The sequence below is a fragment of the Cibotium barometz genome, chromosome 2 (assembly GCF_041138505.1).
Source record: "Cibotium barometz isolate CiBa-2024 chromosome 2, ASM4113850v1, whole genome shotgun sequence".
Classification (NCBI taxonomy): domain Eukaryota; kingdom Viridiplantae; phylum Streptophyta; class Polypodiopsida; order Cyatheales; family Cibotiaceae; genus Cibotium; species Cibotium barometz.
The window spans coordinates 9,703,833-9,724,784 of NC_141047.1; the positions used below are offsets into that span (position 1 = coordinate 9,703,833).

General features: G+C 40.2%; 2 pseudogenes; both read right to left on the reverse strand.

Moving 5' to 3' along the window:
* Positions 1 to 4,568: 4,568 nt before the first annotated feature.
* LOC147640620 (3beta-hydroxysteroid-dehydrogenase/decarboxylase-like) lies at positions 4,569 to 9,353 on the reverse strand (annotated as a pseudogene).
* Positions 9,354 to 19,791: 10,438 nt separating this feature from the next.
* LOC147640621 (3beta-hydroxysteroid-dehydrogenase/decarboxylase pseudogene) lies at positions 19,792 to 20,462 on the reverse strand (annotated as a pseudogene).
* Positions 20,463 to 20,952: the final 490 nt, after the last annotated feature.

Consider the following 20,952-nt stretch of genomic DNA (forward strand, 5'->3'; position numbering starts at 1 on the left):
GTGGAGAGAATCAAGCAAAAGAGGTGGAGATATTCTGGGAAAAGTGAAGAGGTGGAGAGAATCAAGCAAAAGAGGTGGAGATATTTTGGGAGAGGTGGAGTGAATCAAGGAGAAATCAACGGGATTAGATGCTTGGATGTAAACTCTATAAATTGAGGCATTGCCCTAATGAGAATTTGCTGGTTTTTGATTATCCATGCCTACATTAATCTATTTGCTAATTACTCACTAATTACATCTTAATTATTTGTTGGTTTTTGATTATCCATGTCTACATTAATCTATTTGCTAATTACACTAATTACATCTTAATTATTTGTTGGTTTTTTATTATCCATGCCTACATTAAGCTATTTGCTAATTACTCACTAATTACATCTTAATTATTTGCTATCACTTTGTTAATGATGTTGATTCTAGTGTTTGATCCACCATAGCTCATCACATTGCTCTAATTTCAACACTCTAACCTTTTGCTAACCTAAACTGACCACAACTGACTCTCAGTTGACCACTACCTTATATAATTTGATTCAGCTAGCTGCTTCTATGACCTTTGTTAGATTCTTGTCCTCTAGACCCTCAAATTTTCCTCAAGAACCAGCAATCTTTAATCCTTAAATCTCTAGCTATAGGACCCTACGCTGAATATGTCAGTTGTCCCCTCTACTAAACTCTTATTTGACTCACGTCTTACTAAACTGATTTAGATCTCCTTACCTAGGTGCCCTTTGACACTCAGAGACCTTCAAACACTTCATATCCTACAAAGATTGAACTCTACAGTCTCTTACCTCACTTTAGCTTATCTATTCTCTAAATCTTTGCTGATATAGTCCAAGTAATTGTTTGGTCAACTTTAGTCAACTTTAAAAATAACACAACTGTTCACACACAAGTATGCATATACTCTCACACATAAAATCATTTAATATTATGGTTATAGTTAGTGAGATTATGGGTGATATATCACATTGGTTTACAAGCTCTATGTGAAAGCCATTTTGGTTTAGTAGAGTAATACTTGCATCAACAAAAAATTACAGAGTTTCAACTTGCATTTGCTCATTTGAAACACTTGACTCTTGGGTTTTCCACTTGCGTCCCTCTCTTTCTTGAGTTCTTAACCATTCAACATGTTTCTCGCTACCTGATGAATTTGTTGAAATTTGAGCATTGTGATGAGCTATGGTGGATCAAACACTAGAATCAACTTCATTAACAAAGTGATTTAGCAAATAATTAAGACGTAATTAGTAGGTAATTAACAAATAGATTAATGTAGGCATGGATACTCAAAAACCAGCAAATTCTCATTAGGGCAATGCCTCAATTTATAGAGTTTACATTAAACATCAAATCCCACTGATTTCTCCATGATTCACTCCACCTCTTTTCCCTGATTCTCTCCACCTCTTCACTTTTCCCAGAATATCTCCCAGAATATCTCCACACTTCCCAGAATATCTCCACACTTCCTAAATCTTCTCATGCTACCCTTTATTCTCTCCCAGTAGATTCTTCTCACCTTTTCACAGGTTCTTTCACATTTACATCTTCTCTTTTACAGCCTCTAACCAAGGGCTTGTTCCCGCACACACCCTATTCACTTGTATATTTCAACACCTCCCCTCAAGTGAATACTCTCTAGCACACCTGGACCCTATACCAAGTTTCCCTCTTACTTGATAGCCCGCGACCAGTGCCTCAAGTCCCTAAACTCCATAGTCCTTGGCACTCTCTCTCTCTATGTGTCCAAGGCTACTATAAGTGCCGCGACCTTGACTAAAGTGCTCACACATACATCTACCACGTGGCCTACATCATGGGTGGCTCAGAGGTGGTTTTACTTTGTTGGGGCAGGTTACATTGGGTTGTGGGGTCTCTCTCTCTCTCTCTCTCTCTCTCTCTCTCTCTCTCTCTCTCTCTCAGAAAAGATGATCTGACTCCACTTCCTTTGGAGCCTCCATGAAGTTTGCCGATGTCGTTCCTTCTCCACTGGGTTTGCTGTAGCAGTCTCTCGCCATGTGTCCTGGCTTTCCACATTTGTGGCAAGTGAAGGTCCTTCCTCCTACTCTACCTCTTCCTCATCCTCGTCCTTGAGAGAATCCTCCTCGGGTGAAGAATGCTTTTTCTTCTCCTGCTGTTGAGTCGAGCCATTTCTTCTCTTTGCCTCTGCTCTCTTGCTCTAGTAGAGTTGCTTCTATCTCGTGTAGCTTCAATTCAGGTACATTCTTTAGTGTTGCTACAATGTTTTCATAATCACCTTTGTCCACACTCTTCAGAAGCACTGCTAGTGCCTCATCATCTTCTACCTTTTTGCTAATAGCTGCCAGCTGTTGCTTAATGCTTTTATATCCGTTCAAGTGTGTGATTAAAGGTTCACTTTCCTTCATGTCCAATTTGTAGAATTGCATTAACAGATTTATCTTTGCATTTTTTGCTTGTGTACCAAATAATTTATTGAGTTCATCCCATGCATCTTTTGCCCATTGTATCCCTGTGATGTGATGAATGATTTCATCATTTAAACTGAGTGCAATAAGTCCCAATGCTTTTTCATTCCTTCTCTTCCACTCATTTTCCCCTCTCTCTGGGCATTCATCTCTCCCTTCAACTAATCCCCACAGATTTTTCCTCATGAGCAAATACATGGTTTTTGTCTGCCAAATTGCTCCCCATTAAATTTGGCTATTTTCTGTGCTGTACTCATGGTGATGTGAAGGGGGTCTTACCTCTTGATCCAATTTCAAGATTCAAGGGCAGTGTCTACCCTTTTACAACTCAATCTGGTGTTTAATAGATGATAACAAATTTATCAGCATAAAATCACCAGAAATTACATTAAGGGTAACCAATTTGTACGGAATGGTTGGAGTATCAAACCAACTCCGAATTGCAATCTGAAGTTATAGGGATCTGTATTAGATACCTAATGGTTAATTTGAACCCTCAATTGCACCAAAATACAGTGATTAGCACTGATCACTGATTAGCAAATTAATGCTCTGTTTTGTATGCAGAAAACAGAGTATGCGGGGAGTCCAGATCTAGTGCCTTAGACTTCAAATGAGCTCAAATGCTTTCAAAGACATCAATAGCAATGAGTCTAGTAGAGGATTAAGCCAATAAACACAAGATTTGACCAAATATTGAAAGCTTAATCTCTGTTTTTACCAAAGTCACCTGTAGATTTGATGAAGAGCTTGGATCTCCGTGTAGACTTGATGAAATTGAATTTTGTCTTCACCAGCTTGTAGAGCATGATTGAAAACCCCCGGGGCTAAGAGGAATTAGAGCAATTTGATTTGATGAAGTGGAAATTAGTGATTTGCTGCAGAAAAATGGAGCCTGCTAGAACAGCGATTTCTCCCAACTCCGTTGACGGTTTGCGCTTCTTTCTTGATGAGCTTGAAGAGCACTGAGATAGCTATCATGTCCTAGAAGGGTTTGGCCTAATTTTATGTGTGCAAGGAGAGGCTGGGGGTACAGAGGTGAGTTGAAAAAAGAGGAAAAATTATAATTTTCTACTAATCCTAATTAGCAAAATAATTAGCAAGATAATGAGCTCACAAAATGATGGATTCTAGGCATGGCTCTAATACCATGTTGAAATTTGAGCATTGTGATGAGCTATGGTGGATCAAACACTAGAATCAACATCATTAACAAAGTGATTTAGCAAATAATTAAGATGTAATTAGTGGGTAATTAACAAATAGATTAATGTAGGCATGGATACTCAAAAACCAGCAAATTCTCATTAGGGCAATGCCTCAATTTATAGAGTTTACATCAAGCATCAAATCCCATTGATTTCTCCATGATTCACTCCACCTCTTTTCCCTGATTCTCTCCACCTCTTCACTTTTCCCATAATATCTCCCAGAATATCTCCACACTTCCCAGAATATCTCCACACTTCCTAAATCTTCTCATGCTACCCTTTATTCTCTCCTAGTAGATTCTTCTCACCTTTTCACAGGTTCTTTCACATTTACATCTTCTCTTTTACAGTCTCTAACCAAGGGCTTGCTCCCGCACACACCCTATTCACTTGTATATTTCAACAGAATTCTTATATCGTCCCTTTCTAACCTCACATATGACTCTGTGTATTGCTTGTGATCCATTGGACATAGGTTTCTTCTCCTCTAACCTTATTACTATCTTTCTATACCACCATAGAAGTAATTGTTTCATTGGATTCACATCATAGATTCCACCTCCATGAGCTGTTGTCTTTACATCATGCTTGCCAATGAGATCTCTCCATGCCTTGTGTAGACCATATTGCTAAACTTCCTTCATTTGCAAAAAGTAAGGACCATGAGCATGCAATATATGCTACATCAATAAACAACGTAGTCATAGTTAGTCTCTAAAACCATATAAATTAATTGTAATGTCACACTTATTGTAATGCCACACTTACCATGTAATGTGTTATACTACTTGAAGTCCAGGCTTCAACAACTGATGCATAGAATATACCAATCACCTCCTTAAACTCCTTGGAATCATCTGGTCCAAATGTCATCTTCTACAAAAGCATTGCCAATTTGTCATCAAAGAGCAATCCACGCATTTGCTTCTGCTAGTCTTTCCTCCATCGCTTCGACAACTGATGCATAGAATATACCAATCACCTCCTTAAACTCCTTGGAATCATCTGGTCCAAATGTCATCTTCTGCAAAAGCCTTCTACAAAAGCACTGCCAATTTGTCATTAAGAGCAATCCACACATTTTCTTCTGCTAGTCTTTCCTCCATCGCTTCGATCAAGAATAGCCATATGTAACTTTTTCCATGCTTCATATTTCTCTAGTTGTTATACTAGTAGTTCTCCATTTTCATTTCGTGGTGCAAAGGGAAATTTCCTTGCTTATGAGATGCCAAAGCAAGGCTTTCATGGTATATTGCCACTTGCTCCGGACTTTTTTCATCCTTCTTTATTTCTACCTGGCCTCGATGTAAACCCATCCCAGATAATACTTCTTCCACCCTTTTACATGTTTCTTGGGCATTAGAAGCTGGCTGCATTTTATAAGCAAAACACACATACTCATAAACCAATTTGTCTACGATCCTCATCACACTAGTGCATGCAAAGTGTAAAAGTGTACTCTTGTCAAGGGGATGCCAAGAATAGGATCCCACTTAGGATTTACTTGTACCATTTGGCCCCCACGGTAAACAAATTTATCACGTGTAGGACACCCTTCTCTGCCTGTTTCTTCCCATTATTTCTTCTCATTCTTACCTTTCTTTCTAGACCGCATACAATATATGCAAGGAAACTTTGCATTGCTACATTTGACACACCAAACATGCACTTCAAAGTTTTGAGATCTCCAGCAAGGTGCCATTCCACTTGATACTCACCCATAACCTTCCACGTGCAAACTTTCACCAATGATTTTGACGTTGCACTGTATGAGGTATCTCTGTAAAGTTAAAGAAAATCTTCAAAATCTCATGATCTTCCTTTGGTACTTCAAATGCAGCAAGCCACCAAATTTCAATCTCAGACTATACACTAAAGTAATCAGGAGGATGACCAAGCAAGATGTTAGGCTCCAGTGCTCTATTCATGAGAGTTAGACTAGCACGCTCTAACTTCCGACCTTTGATAGCCTCACATTCAAAACAAATTTTAGCTTGCCTTCACATTCTGCAACAGATATACTGCAAAATTTTACCATAAGAGATTGTAGCTTGCATACATATAATACAAAATTGTTATTTGTATCCAAGACAAACGGCACTTCCTTTGACCCATACTTACATACATGTCTGTGACATAAGTGCATTGGCTCACCAATTAATTGTTACACCTTACTGTTTAATGATTGGCGTGTTGCTTGTATCTAAATGTTTAAACCTTTTCTTTTGCAACACTTATTTTAACTTTGTATCTAAATGTTTGTATATCATGCCATAAGACTAAGAACTTATTCCTACCTTATCCCATATTCCCTACATATCATTTGATGATGTGAAGAAATCACTTACCTCTTTTAAGCATTGTATGATAACTTCATCACCAACTGACTTAAACTTTGGGCATTGAAGCAGGGACTTCACCATATCTTTAGTGAGTACCTTTTCAATTCCTTGATTCACTTCATTTTCTAGATTGCTAAACATCTTTTGCATGTTATCACGTTGTGCATAGCTTGTATTGTCCACCTCTCTTTGCCAATATGTGCATAGGTTTATATGACCTTTGGCATTCACGTACCTCCCGTGTCATTGTTGTGGGCCCATAAGTGATAGTCTTCTCTAGCATTGTCTTCATCTTCTTATTCCTTACTTGTAAGTCATTAACCTGGTTAATCAAACTGGCATTTTTCATTACCATGTCATGCATAGAATCTTGCAAAACGTTGTTCTCTTCTTGTTTTGCCAACAATGATCTATTAAGTTTTATGATCTGTTGTGTAGAAACAAGGGCTTAGGTTGTAGGTCTCCAAGTATAGCCCTGTAACCCTGCATTACCCTCACAAACATACTTGACAAATGATGTTAGTCCTAAGAATTGGAGAGATTGTTGTTTAATAGGATCATGTGCATATATAGACCCATCAATCCAAAGATCTATATGTTTTTTCCCTGCTATTATGTGTAATTGCACCACCGATGGATTCATCATTGAAACCTCAATTCTCTTGTACAATGGGGCATACTCTTCATCTAGCTGGAAGTGTATACTTCTCTTCTTAGAGCTTCTTGCTTCCTAAAACATCAAAAAACTAGAAACACTTAGATACATCACTATCTCCATTGAGTACAATCAATTCCTACAAGAAAACTTACACAAAATTTCATGATATGTGTAACTTAACACCAACTTTAACACATATTATTATTATTAACCAATAGTAATACATATATTATTATTATTAACCCAACAATAAAACATATCTTACTATTAACTTTGTTATTTACGAATAGTAATGCACATAACCAATAGGAAAACATAACTTATAGAACTCAATTGAACATAACCAACATCAAAACACTGCTAACCTCCATTTTTGTTCTCTGTTGCTTCTTTGTGTTGGATCTTTGCTTCTTTCCTTGATAGCAAGATTAATGAAGAGGGAAATGGTTTGTTGGCTCCAAGAAAATGGTGCCAAAAAATCAAATCACTCTTCATTCTCTAGCTTTGTAGTAGTGAACAAGTGCAAGAGAATAGGAAGAAAATACAAGTTGTTTGGAGATGGAGGGAAATACAAACTATTTGGAGATGCAAATTTGAAAGTAGAAGAAGAAATGAGGTATGGAAAGAAGAAATGACCTAAAGAGAAGAAGAAGCTCTATTACAAAAAAAAGGAAAATTCGTAATGCACTATTCTCTAAAATAATAAATCTAAACACATTCTTAAAATCTTAAAAAAATGTCTATTCTCTTCAAATCTCTATAAAAAACATAAAAATGCACCAAAATGTAGATGAAGCATGGATCTGCGTTGTCGTGACGTGTGCGGTATCGCTAGGCAAGTGCGAGACTTCTGGCTGTGAGAGTAGCTTCCAATCCTTATCTCTTCAAATGGCATGTGACATCTCAATTTCGGTTGACATGTACATGTGTCAATTCACTCCAAACATTCCCAATTACAGCTTGATGATTGCACACAAGTCACGAACCAAGAGCTTGATTAACTCAAATCATAGATCACCTGTCCCTTTATCCAAGTGCCTCATACATAACACATGTAAGCATAGCACAATCTTCAAAAGATTTCCATATACATGTGACTATTCACATCACATGTTTCACATAATGTCAACATCACCATTTCAAGATGACTCTTGATCTCATGAAAACCTGCTTTCAGATTTCAACAACTCACAAAAGCAAAAATAACATATGGTATATATACATCATCATGTAATTTCCATAAGCTTCATGTTCAGAAAACTAAAATCCAATCAAGCATTCTCTTACAAGGTTCCGGAATCAAAACCACCTTGAACTTTGGAACATTCAATCTCCAAAACTCTCAAATTCCAGAAAAACTCTCCACTCTCTAAGGCCATAAGGGAATTACGATTTTTGAAATTGAATTCATAAAAAGCTCATCTCTGTTTCATAAAAAAAAATACCGAATTTCATGTCATCTCCATGAGCTTCTACGCTGAATTCTCTCCTTGCATAAAATCGAGCAGCAGTTCGCTTCATATTTGAAAATTTTTAGAAAGCATATCACTAAATGAAGCTTCTATTATTCTCCAATTCTAACCCCTACAAGGCTTGAACAGAAGTTATAATTCCAAGCAAGATAATCTGCCAAAAAACGAGCTCTGGTTCTCTCCCCCATCCCTTTTCTGCACACTTCTCCTTTCATATCTGCGTCGCTTGGTTCTTTTTTTTATTTCCTGCAAGGGATTCGGGCTGAATTCCCTTTTGCAGCCAAAAACTTGCGTTTCCCAAATGAAAATACGCTGCGCCCCCTTTTTTTGCTTAAATTCGGATATTCCTTTTTTTAAAAAATGCCTTCGTAATTTCGCCATGCAAGGCCCCACCCTGAGGAGTATTGACAAGCCCAAAGGCTTCAGCAATCCAATAGGAAGATGAATTCTGGGTCTGTCATATCCAAGTCCTTCTAGGATTTTTGAAACAAAAGACCAAAATCGTTTTGGCTCCTTGTTTGTGATAAAATAAGCTTTGCCTGCAGCAACATTGTCACCATAGCATTTGGCTGCATCCAGGGTTTGCTCGGCACAGACGTGCGCATGAGCCACATTCTCCACATAAGTGAAATCATACATGTTGTTGCCATCCCCCAGTATAAACTTCATTTTCCCTTATCTTGCACAGCAACAAGCGATGGGACTAGCAACTTGTCCCCAGGGCCAAAGATACTGCTTGGACGAAGAGCACAAGTGACTAAACCTGACTTTCCATTAGCCCCAAGAACAAGTGCCTCTGCCTGTGCTTTTGTCTCAGAGTAGGAATCATTATGCCGATCAGGGTATGGCAGGGTTTTATCTCCATTCATGATGCCATGCACACCATCAAAAACAGTACTAGGTGAGATAGTATAAATGAGCTTGTGCACATTGTTATGAAGGCAAGCATTTATTATATTGCGTGTTCCTTCAACAGTGACATTGTAGTGTAGATTGAAATTGTTGATTGATGAATCTGGAGCTGCCATGTGGAAAACTGCTACTGTTCCCTTACATGCTTGTGCATGCATGTTGTCGAAACATTGCATAGCCGAGGAACCCTCATGGTTAATGCCGTATCCTTTTACCATTGAGCTCCATGCTACAACATCTTGAACTGGTAGCTTATCAAAGACTTCCCTTGCCTCTAAAACAGAGCCACACTTTGCATACATGCTGATCAAACTGTTGCTAATTGAAGCATCTCTCATGAAAGCCTCTTGTGCCAGGTCCTTCAGTCTTTCTTATGCCTCCATCAAGATCAAAAACTGCAACTAATCCCTCTTTCTTGTCAGCCCATAAGAAAGTGACGCTGCTTTTGGTTCATTGATAATTCGTGCTACCTCAAGGTTCACCATAAGCATAAAAACTCCATGATTCACACCACACTTATGTACAGAGGCTTGGAGACCTGGCTCAGTCTCAGCTCGTCTTATTGAACCTCATTTACAATATGAACATATGTACATAGGCATCATAAAATGACTCAAGTCATGGCACTTAATCCCATGCATCTAGATTTATATTTAATGGCCTCACATGCCTGGTTTCACACCATAGACATGCCATGGCACGACATCCGCCCCCTCTAAACCTACACATCCTCTGGTATGTGCCAAATCATCATCAAGATCCACATATATCTGGATGTCGTCTTCATCTTCTACATTACCAGGAAGATCATCCTTTTCCTCTTCAACCATATCCATGCTATCACTATCAAGCCTCTCATCTTGAGTCTCCTGCGAATCAAAAGGATCACTGTCATGTCTTCTTTTAAACATCTTGATCCTTTTGCCTGCTACTACAGGATTCTTTATCTCTGTCCCGTCAAGCTCACATAGGGTATACGTGGCATTTCCATGCACATGCTTGACAATGTAAGGGCCAAACCATCTTTTTGCAAACTTCCTTTGCACGGTGAACTGGTTGTCAAGACTACTATCATACATTAGGACCCAATCACCTTCTTCAATGGGTTTTGGCCGGAGTCTGTGTCTTCTATCAAATCTTTCTTTATTTTTCTGTTGAAATTTGAGCTAAATGATGAGCTATGGTGGATCAAACACTAGAATCAACATAATTAACAAAGTGATTAGCAAGTGATTAAGACGTAATTAGTGAATAATTAGCACATAGATTAATGTAGGCATGGATACTCAAAAACCAGCAAATTCTCATTAGGGCTATGCCTCAATTTATAGAGTTTACATCAAGCATCTAATCCCATTGATTTCTCCATGATTCACTCCCAGAATATCTCCACCTTTTGCCTGATTCTCTCCACCTCTTCTCTTTTCCCTGAATATCTCCTAGAATAACTCCACACTCCTAAATTCCCTCATGCTACCCATTATTCTCTCCCAGTAGATTCTTCTCACCTTTTCACAGGTTCTTTCACAATTACATCTCCTCTTTTACAGCCTCTATCCAAGAGCTTGTTCCCACACACACCCTTTTCACTTGTATATTTCAACACCTCCCCTCAAGTGAATAATCCTAACACACCTGGACCCTGTATCAAGTTTCCCTCTTACTTGATAGCCCGCGACCAGTGCCTCAAGTCCCTAAACTCCATAGTCCTTGACACTCTCTCTCTCTATGTGTCCAAGGCTACTATAAGTGCCCGCGACCTTGACTAAAGTGCTCACACATACAACTACCACTTGGCCTACATCATCGGTGGCTCAGAGGTGGTTTTACTTTATTGGGGCAGGTTACATTGGGTTGTGGGTTCTCTCTCTCTCTCTCTCTCTCTCAGAAAAGATGATCCGACTCCACTTCTCTTGGAGCCTCCATGAAGTTTGCCGATGTCGTTCCTTCTTCACTGGGTTTGCTGTAGCAGTCTCTCGCCATGTGTCCTGGCTTTCCACATTTGTGGCAAGTGAAGGTCCTCCCTCCTACTCTGCCTCTTCCTCGTCCTCGTCCTCGAGAGAATCCTCCTCGGGTGAAGAATGCTTTTTCCTCTCCTGCTGTTGAGTCGAGCTCTTTCTTCTCTTTGCCTCTGCTCTCTTGCTCTAGTAGAGCTGCTTCTATCTCATGTATCTTCAGTTCAGGTACATTCTTTAGTGTTGCTACAATGTTTTCATAATCTCCTTTGTCCACACTCTTCAAAAGTACAGCTAATGCTTCATCATCTTCTACCTTTTTGCCAATAGAGCTGCCAGCTGTTGCTTAATACTTTTATATTTGTTCAAGTGTGTGATTAAGGATTCACTTTCCTTCATGTCCAATTTGTAAAATTGCATTAATAGATTTATCTTGGAATTTTTTGCTCGTGTACCAAATAATTTATTGAGTTCATCCCATGCATCTTTTGCCCACTGTATCCCTGTGATATGATGAATGATCTCATCATTTAAACTGAGTGCAATAAGCCCCAATGCTTTTTCATTCCTACTCTTCCACTCATTTTCCCCTCTCTCTGGGCATTCATCTCTCCCTTCAACTAATCCCCACAGATTTTTCCTCATCAGCAAATACATGGTTTTTGTTTGCCATGTATAAAACTGTTCTCCATTAAATTTGGCTATTTCCTGTGCTGAATTCATGGTGATGTGAAGGGGGTCTTACCTCTTGATCCAAATTCAAGATTCAAGGGCAGTGTCTACCCTTTTACAACTCAATCTGGTGTTTAATAGATGATTACAACAATTTTATCAGCATAAAATCACCAGAAATTACATTAAATTGAGAATAACCAATTTGTACGGGATGGTTGGAGTATCAAACCAACTCCGATTTGCAATCTGAAGCTTTAGGGATCTGTATCAGATACCTAATGGTTAATTTGAACCCTCAATTGCACCAAAGTACAGTGATTAGCACTGATTAATCACTGATTAGCAAATTAATGCTCTGGTTTGTGTGCAGAAAACAGAGTATGCGGGGAGCTCAGATCTGGTGCCTTCCACTTCAAATGAGCTCAAATGCTTTCAAAGGCATCAATAGCAATGAGTCTAGTAGAGGATTAAGCCAAGAAACACAAGATTTGACCAAATAATGAAAGCTTAATCTCTGTTTTACCAAAGTCACCTGCAGATTTGATGAAGAGCTTGGATCTCTCTGTAGACTTGATGAAATTGATTTCTGTCTTCACCAGCTTGTAGAGCATGCTTGAAAACCCCCGGGGCTAAGAGGAATTAGCTCAATTTGATTTGATGAGCTCAAGATTTGCAGAATACTCAGAAAAGTCAGCGCTAAAGAAAACGGCGATTTCTCCTCAACGCTTTCGCGTTTTGCTGCGCCGTTTGATGAGCTTGTAGCTAGGGCTGTTCACTAGCTTGTGTTAGAAGGGCATAGCCTAATGTTGACTGTGCATGGAGAATGGAGTCCTCCACTGGCTGGGGGTGAAGGGGAAGAGTGAAAACTCACTAAAAACTGATTTTTTTTTGCTAATTACTTACTAATCTTGATTAATTCACTAATGGGCTCATAAATCTGGTTGATTCTAGGCATGGCTCTGATACCATGTTGAAATTTGAGCTAAATGATGAGCTATGGTGGATCAAACACTAGAATCGACATAATTAACAAAGTGATTAGCAAGTGATTAAGATGTAATTAGTGAATAATTAGCACATAGATTAATGTAGGCATGGATACTCAAAAACCAGCAAATTCTCATTAGGGCTATGCCTCAATTTATAGAGTTTACATCAAGCATCTAATCCCATTGATTTCTCCATGATTCACTCCCAGAATATCTCCACCTTTTGCCTGATTCTCTCCACCTCTTCTCTTTTCCCTGAATATCTCCCAGAATAACTCCACACTCCTAAATTCCCTCATGCTACCCATTATTCTCTCCCAGTAGATTCTTCTCACCTTTTCACAGGTTCTTTCACAATTACATCTCCTCTTTTACAGCCTCTATCCAAGAGCTTGTTCCCACACACACCCTTTTCACTTGTATATTTCAACATTTTCAACCTTGCATCTTTCAAACGAGCTTTAGCAAGCTCTACATCTTCAGGCCTTCTCTCCAACTGCCTCATTCGCAATGCAAGGAGGTCTTCCCTGTTCAATTCTTCCGCCCAGGGTAATACATTCCAAGTTGGAACTACTTCTTCAACTGGCATTACCGGCTTCTGACCATACATTAATTCTACAGGCATGTAACCTGTCACTGAGCTATGAGTTATACGGTCAGCCCATAAAGCATATGGTAGCAGCCTTGGCCACTCCCGCATTCTTCCTCTGCATGCCTTAGCCAAAGCTTTAATGATTGGAGGATGTCCTGGCTCGCTTTTACCATTGCCCTCAGGGTTGTAAGCACATGTTAGGGCCAATATGATACCAATTCTAGAAAAGAATTCCCTTTCTTCTTCAGCATCTAGCTCACCCCTGTCAGCTGATATTTTCCCAACACAACCATACCGGCAAATCGCATCTTCCAAGAGAAATTTGCATACTGTTTCCGTGGTCTTGGTTCTAAGAGCACGCCCTTCCACCTGATTTGTCAGGTCTTCTCTTGCAAGTACTACGTACCGCATCTGCCAGATTCCCAAGGGCATTGTAACTAGATCCACTACCCATTTGTAGTGCATGGTAGGTGGGTAGGTTGGTTGCAGGCCATCATGATGTCGCACATTCAAGTACATTTGACATACCATGCATGTTTCCACATATTGGGATACATCCTTGTACATTCCTTTCCACCAATATCTTTCCTTTATTTTGGTAAAGATGGCCCACACACTTCGATGTCCAGCCCAGAGACTCTCATGGAATTCTTTCATGAGCTTCCCTTGAGTCTCTTTATCACATACAACTCTCTGTGGCATAGCATTCCTCTGCTTAGGATGCTTCCACAGGTACCCATTCTTTAGAAAATACCCATATACCTTTCTGTGGATCCTTTTGAGTTCTAAGTCAGACCAATTTTCTTGCCTTGTCAAGGTACTCAAGTATTGGCCAATAAGCAACCAATCTCCTTCATACATTTCCTCAGTAAAAGACTCAAGTGCATTTGATAAGCAAGCATGGTCCCCTTTTGCATGTGCAGTAGTATAGAACTTTGTGCCTACATCATCAATGTCACTAATCATCCCTTCTTCATCTTCATACCTGGCTCTTGATAGCATATCTGCAAAACTGGGTTGTCCTTCCCTGCAATATGCTTAAACTCAGGATTTAGTGACTTGATATAGGCAATCCACCTGAGCATAGCGATATCTGGAGTGGTGCAGCTTGCAATCATCCCAAGGAGTGGCAAGCAGTCAGTTTCCACAAGCACGGATGCTCTAATAAGATATTATTTTTCACATTTTAGAGCAGTGACTACTCCCCATAACTCCCTCTTGATCTGCGGATAATTTCGTTGGCGAATGCTTAGTACCTTTGCTCCAAACCTGATTACATACCTGCTGTGATCATCCTCATCATCTTGCCCTACTGCCCATCCTATCCCAGTAGGAATAGTATCAACTGTTACAATCACAGGCCTGCCACACTCATAATCTACCTTCCTTAGAGTAGGTGATGTTTGGAGCAGACATTTCAGCTTTCGCATAGCTTTAATATGTGCAGCATTCCATAAAAATCTTTGATTTTTCCTCAAAAGTTGGTAGAGAGGATCTGCTACATGTGCGTAATGTGGGATCCATATAACATAAAAGACACATGCACCAAGAAATCTCCTCACCTCTGTAACATTAATGCATATCTCTTTCATTCTTTGTATTGCATCTATCTTGGCTGGACAAGGTCAGCGTCCATTAGTATTACAAAGATGCCCCACGATTAGTACTTCACCAACCCCAAACACTGATTTCATTCCAGACAAAGTAAGATTCACCTCTTCAAGCCTGGATAGGATTTTGTCACAATCTTTTATACGATTTACCACAAATTTGCGGCACCCCTTCAAATCCAAATCCCCATCTTTATCTTTCTCATCACAGCCTTTTATGGGCACATCATCCAGAAAAGGCATAGTTATTTGTGGAATGAAGTCTTGCAAGACTTTATTCATACCATTCATCATATGTGCCATTGAGTTGGTGGTTCCTTGTGGTAAGGTGCACATCCTTACCAAACCCAAATTTAGTTTTCATTGTGGTCAAGTCCCTGCTTTGTATATCCAACTGGAACTGATTATATCCCGAATACAGATCACCCATAGAGTATATAGCTTTCCTTGCAAATGCTTCCGCAAACTCGTCCACAATAGGACCTGCTCCCACATTCCTGATTGTGACCTTGTTTACAGGTTGCATGTCTTGAATGAAGCGCAATGCTCCATTTTTCTTTGGCACGGTAAACCATCTGTTGGAGTATGGAGCGCATGATGGCTCCAAAATTCCCATCCTGATCTTTTCTTTTAGTAATTCCATCAGCTTTGGCAAGAGAGTTTTTGGTACTGGAATCGGCCGCAGGTTCCAGGGCACATGTGGAACAGTGAAGATCACCATTGGCGCTATTACGCTTGGATCAACACAGCCTATCTCATGCGACTGAAAAGCAAAGGCCTTCCCATGTTTTACAAGCATCTCCTCAAAGCATTTTTCAACTGGCAACAGAAAATCCTTATCACCAATCTTCAGCTCTTTTAGGGTTTCTTGTGTAAACTTATGCCCAATTTTCTTTGGATCTCTGAGATTCAGTTGCATAGAGGCTTCATCTATTTTCTCCTTGCTTTCTGGTGGCAAGAGCAAGGCAACTGGTTTCACCTTCTTTGCAACCGTTTTATACTTTGCATCAACACGAGCATCCATCTCACAATACATGTTTTTACATTCCATTCCCTCAAATTCTCAGATTATATCATACATCCCCACAGATGACACTTTTACCACCTCATTTCCACCCTATAAGCATGCGTTTTTCATGGCAGAAAGCTCATCCATAGTATCCACAAATGCACCTCGTCAAGCACACCTGAAATAAACTCATTTTTCTCCAAAAGACCACACTGCTCAAGACTTTTTTGTACATTTTGTACATATCGACGCATACCACGCTTCAAATCCTTGCTTTTTACAAAAACTATTGACCCATAGCTAGAGAATCTCTGAAAGTTTGCTGAAAAGTTATTTACATTGATTGAGTCCTGCGAGAACTCATTGCCCCTTGTACCATTGCAATCCCGCTTTACAATGGCACCTGGCCAAAATCCCTCATCTCCTTGTAGTTCATGAATTCTCTGTTTATCTTTGGGAGTGACTGTTCTCGAAGAGACTCGCGGTTCCTTTCATGGTTAATGCAAATTGTCAAGAACTGAACAGCTTTCTTGCCATCTGTGCTCCTTAATCTTACATATGCTGAGCCATCATCTAAGACTTTTGTCTCCATCCTCATAGCTATAATATAGGGTTGCCCAAGGATGAGGGGATATGATGACATCTCCTGGACGAAGAAGTTCTGATCATCTTTCACATCCCCTATAGTTACCCTTACATTTGGACAGGCTGCATAGAGCTCTCCAGATGAGTTATTAGCCGCCTTAATCATCCACCCGTGATCTGCATCCATTGGCCACTTACATTTGTTGTAGAGGTTTTTAGCCATAAGATTTATTTCAGACCCATGGTCGATTAGAGCGACATACGGCTCTTCCAAGTCTCCTATCTTGACAAGGGTTTCAGTGGTGGCCCTTGCCCAATGGTTCCTGGAGTAATGACTTTTTGCAAGAACTTCTTTTTCATCACCCTCATCCACAAAGCGCACTTGTCGTGCCCCTCCAGTAGAGTGACTGCATTCCACCACATTCTCTCTCTCTTCCTTTTGCTGTACCTATACTCCATGAGTCTTGGAAGTGCTTGTCTCCCCCTGTGATGGAATAGATTCAATTATGGACGCCTTTTCCTTCGTATAATATCAATTATCTCATCACGGAATTCTTTCTTTGCAATTCTCAAGACTTCCCCTAGTGTAAATTCCACCCTACTATTTAGAATCCTCTCTTCTAGCACCTTTTTGAGGTCCGTTTTGCGGCTTCAATATCGGATTGGAGCTTATAGAGCGAACTTTTCCCTTTACCCTTCTCCTTCTCATGCTTCATCTTTGCTGGCACTTCTTCCATTGATACTTCCTGTGGAGGCTGGTTATGTGGCAGAGGCGCATGTGATGGCCCAGGGTCCTTCTTTCCACTACCACGAGTGACTCTTTTTGATGACCCTTCTTCCTCATTTTCCCTCTTACGCTTTTCCTCTACCTGTGCCTCATTATTCTGGCATTTTGCAATGTAGGCATGAACAGATAAAGAATCCACAGCCTCTTCCCAGCCAGTCTCAAGACGTATACAGTCTCCTGCCTCATGCAAAGCCTGCTTAGACACCTTCTTTGACGCAATTAGCTCCATTGTTGATGGCCAAAAATCTTCACTCTCATAGTCTTCATCCTTCTCAGATTCCTGCTTTGATTGACTGGCCTTTAACCCATAGGTTGCTGCCTCAACCATAGAGATGGCATGGCTAGCAGCCATATCCTCAACCAGCTTTTTCATCCCTCCTTTCCCAAAGTTTGTGCTTAACGGAAGACCAGTCTCTGTAAGGTGGATTTTTCCATCTTTGAAAAATACAAGTTGGTTTCTGAGAGCTTCCTTATAACTGGCACAGTCTTTCTTCGCATGTTCTGGGTCATCACACCATATACATCTGAATGTAAACCCTTCTTTGCTTTGAGGCCTTTGCATAGAAGCCTGCCCTAATGGTAGCCCTTTTTCCTCAATCCTGGACATCTTCAGTTTTAGGTCTCGCATGCCCTTAATAAGCTCATCCATCGGCCCTTCTACCTTTGGGATTGCAGCAGCAGTTTTCGGTAGATTCTCAGGGGTAACAGTTATAGGAGTTGCCGAGCTCATCACCATTTTATCCCTCCTTCGCTACCGCTTCGCTAGCATGGTGACCGCATCCTCGACATCATTCCAATCATTCTTTAGCCCCTGCTCTGTATCCTTATCCTCAAGGAGAATTTCCAATTTTTCTTGGAGATCTTTCCCAGCTGCTTGTAAGAAGAGCTCTGTTTTTTCCCTGTCTAAGGTTGTGCGCTCTATCCTTGACAGCTGGGCATAGCGCTTCTCAAACTCTCTTACCAACTCTGTGGGCAGAAATTCCAATTTTGGGTTTTGTAACCCACTCCAAGAAAGTTCGTTTGGTCACCCGCTCGAAATCCTCCATGAAATAATCATCCTTCAAAGCAAGCATGAACTCCTCCTAATCTCTGCCACCATGTGCTACCTGTAATCCTCTTATGTGCTCCCTTATTTCGGGAACACATACCAGCTCAAAGCTTCAAACCATATCCTCCTCAGTCACCCTGTTTAGCTCCATTTCCTTTGTGTAATTGCGCAGGTACTTTGTGATGTCTTTACCATCAAATTGATCCACCTTTTTCACGATCGTCTGTAGTGCTTTAGTCGTGGAAATTTGCCCCCTCTCAACCGCTTGCTACTGTTGCATATACATAGTAAACATCTGAAACATTTGCATAACCCCGGGGTCAAAATGAACCCCCTGTCCCTCAGGATTCTCAGCCATAACTTGCACTGTGAATTTCACCACTAACTCTCACCCCAGCAGTTTCACGTCGGGTTCACCAAAGCTGTCGTGACGTGTGCGGTATCGCTAGGTAAGTGCGAGACTTCTGGCTGTGAGAGTAGCTTCCAATCCTTATCTCTTCAAATGGCATGTGACATCTCAATTTTGGTTGACATGTACATGTTTCAATTCACTTCAAACATTCCCAATTACAGCTTGATGATTGCACACAAGTCACGAACCAAGAGCTTGATTAACTCAAATCATAGATCACCTGTCCCTTTATCCAAGTGCCTCATACATAACACATGTAAGCATAGCACAATCTTCAAAAGATTTCCATATACATGTGACTATTCACATCACATGTTTCACATAATGTCAACATCACCATTTCAAGATGACTCTTGATCTCATGAAAACCTGCTTTCAGATTCCAACAACTCACAAAAGCAAAAATAACATATGGCATATATACATCATCATGTAGTTTCCATAAGCTTCATGTTCAGAAAACTAAAATCCAATCAAGCATTCTCTTACAAGGTTCCGGAATCAAAACCACCTTGAACTTTAAAACATTCAATCTCCAAAACTCTCAAATTCCAGAAAAACTCTCCACTCTCTAAGGCCATAAGGGAATTACGATTTTTGAAATTGAATTCATAAAAAGCTTATCTCTGTTTCATAAAAAAAAACCAAATTTCATGTCATCTCCATGAGCTTCTACGCCGAATTCTTTCCTTGCATAAAATCGAGCAGCAGTTCGCTTCATATTTGAAAATTTTTAGAAAGCATATCACTAAATGAAGCTTCTATTATTCTCCAATTCTAACCCCTACAAGGCTTGAACAGAAGTTATAATTCCAAGCAAGATAATCTGCCAAAAAATGAGCTCTGGTTCTCTCCCCCATCCCTTTTCTGCACACTTCTCCTTTCATATCTGCGTCGCCTGGTTCTTTTTTATTTTTCCCGCAAGGGATTCGGGCTGAATTCCCTTTTGCAGCCAAAAACTCGCGTTTCCCAAATGAAAATACGCTGCGCCCCTTTTTTTGCTTGAAATTTGGATATTCCTTTTATAAAAAAAATGCCTTCGTAATTTCGCCATGCAAGGTGCCACCCTGAGGAGTATTCACAAGCCCAAAGGCTTCAGCAATCCAATAGGAAGATGAATTCTGGGTCTGTCATATCCAAGTCCTTCTAGGATTTCTGAAACAAAAGACCAAAATCGTTTTGGCTCCTTGTTTGTGATAAAATAAGCTTTGCCTGCAGCAACATTGTCACCATAGCATTTGGCTGCATCCAGGGTTTGCTCGGCACAGACATGCACATGAGCCACATTCTCCACATAAGTGAAATCATACATGTTGTTGCCATCCCCCCCAGTGTAAACTTCATTTTCCCTTATCTTGCACCAGCAACAACAAGCGATGGGACTAGCAACCTATCCCCAGGGCCAAAGATACTGCTTGGACGAAGAGCACAAGTGACTAAACCTGACTTTCCATTAGCCCCAAGAACAAGTTCCTCTGCCTGTGCTTTTGTCTCAGAGTAGGAATCATTATGCCGATCAGGGTATGGCAGGGTTTCATCTCCATTCATGATGCCATGCACACCATAAAAAACAGTACTAGGTGAGCTAGTATAAATGAGCTTGTGCACATTGTTATGAAGGCAAGCATTTATTATATTGCGCGTTCCTTCAACAGTGACATTGTAGTGTAGATTGAAATTGTTGATTGATGAATCTGGAGCTGCCATGTGGAAAACTGCCACTGTTCCCTTGCATGCTTGTGCATGCATGTTGTCGAAACATTGCATAGCCAAGGAACCCTCATGGTTAATGCCGTATCCTTTTACCATTGAGCTCCATGCTACAACATCTCAAACTGGTAGCTTATCAAAGACTTCCCTTGCCTCTGAAACAGAGCCACACTTTGCATACATGCTGATCAAACTGTTGCCAATTGAAGCATCTCTCATGAAAGCCTCTTGTGCCAGGTCCTTCAGTCTTTCTTATGCCTCCATCAAGATCAAAAATTGCAACTAATCCCTCTTTCTTGTCAGCCCATAAGAAAGTGATGCTGCTTTTGGTTCATTGATAATTCGTGCTACCTCAAGGTTCACCATAAGCATAAAAACTCCATAATTCACACCACACTTATGTACAGAGGCTTCGAGACCTGGCTCAGTCTCAGCTCGTCTTATTGAACCTCATTTACAATATGAACATATGTACATGGGCATCATAAAATGACTCAAGTCATGGCACTTAATCCCATGCATCTAGATT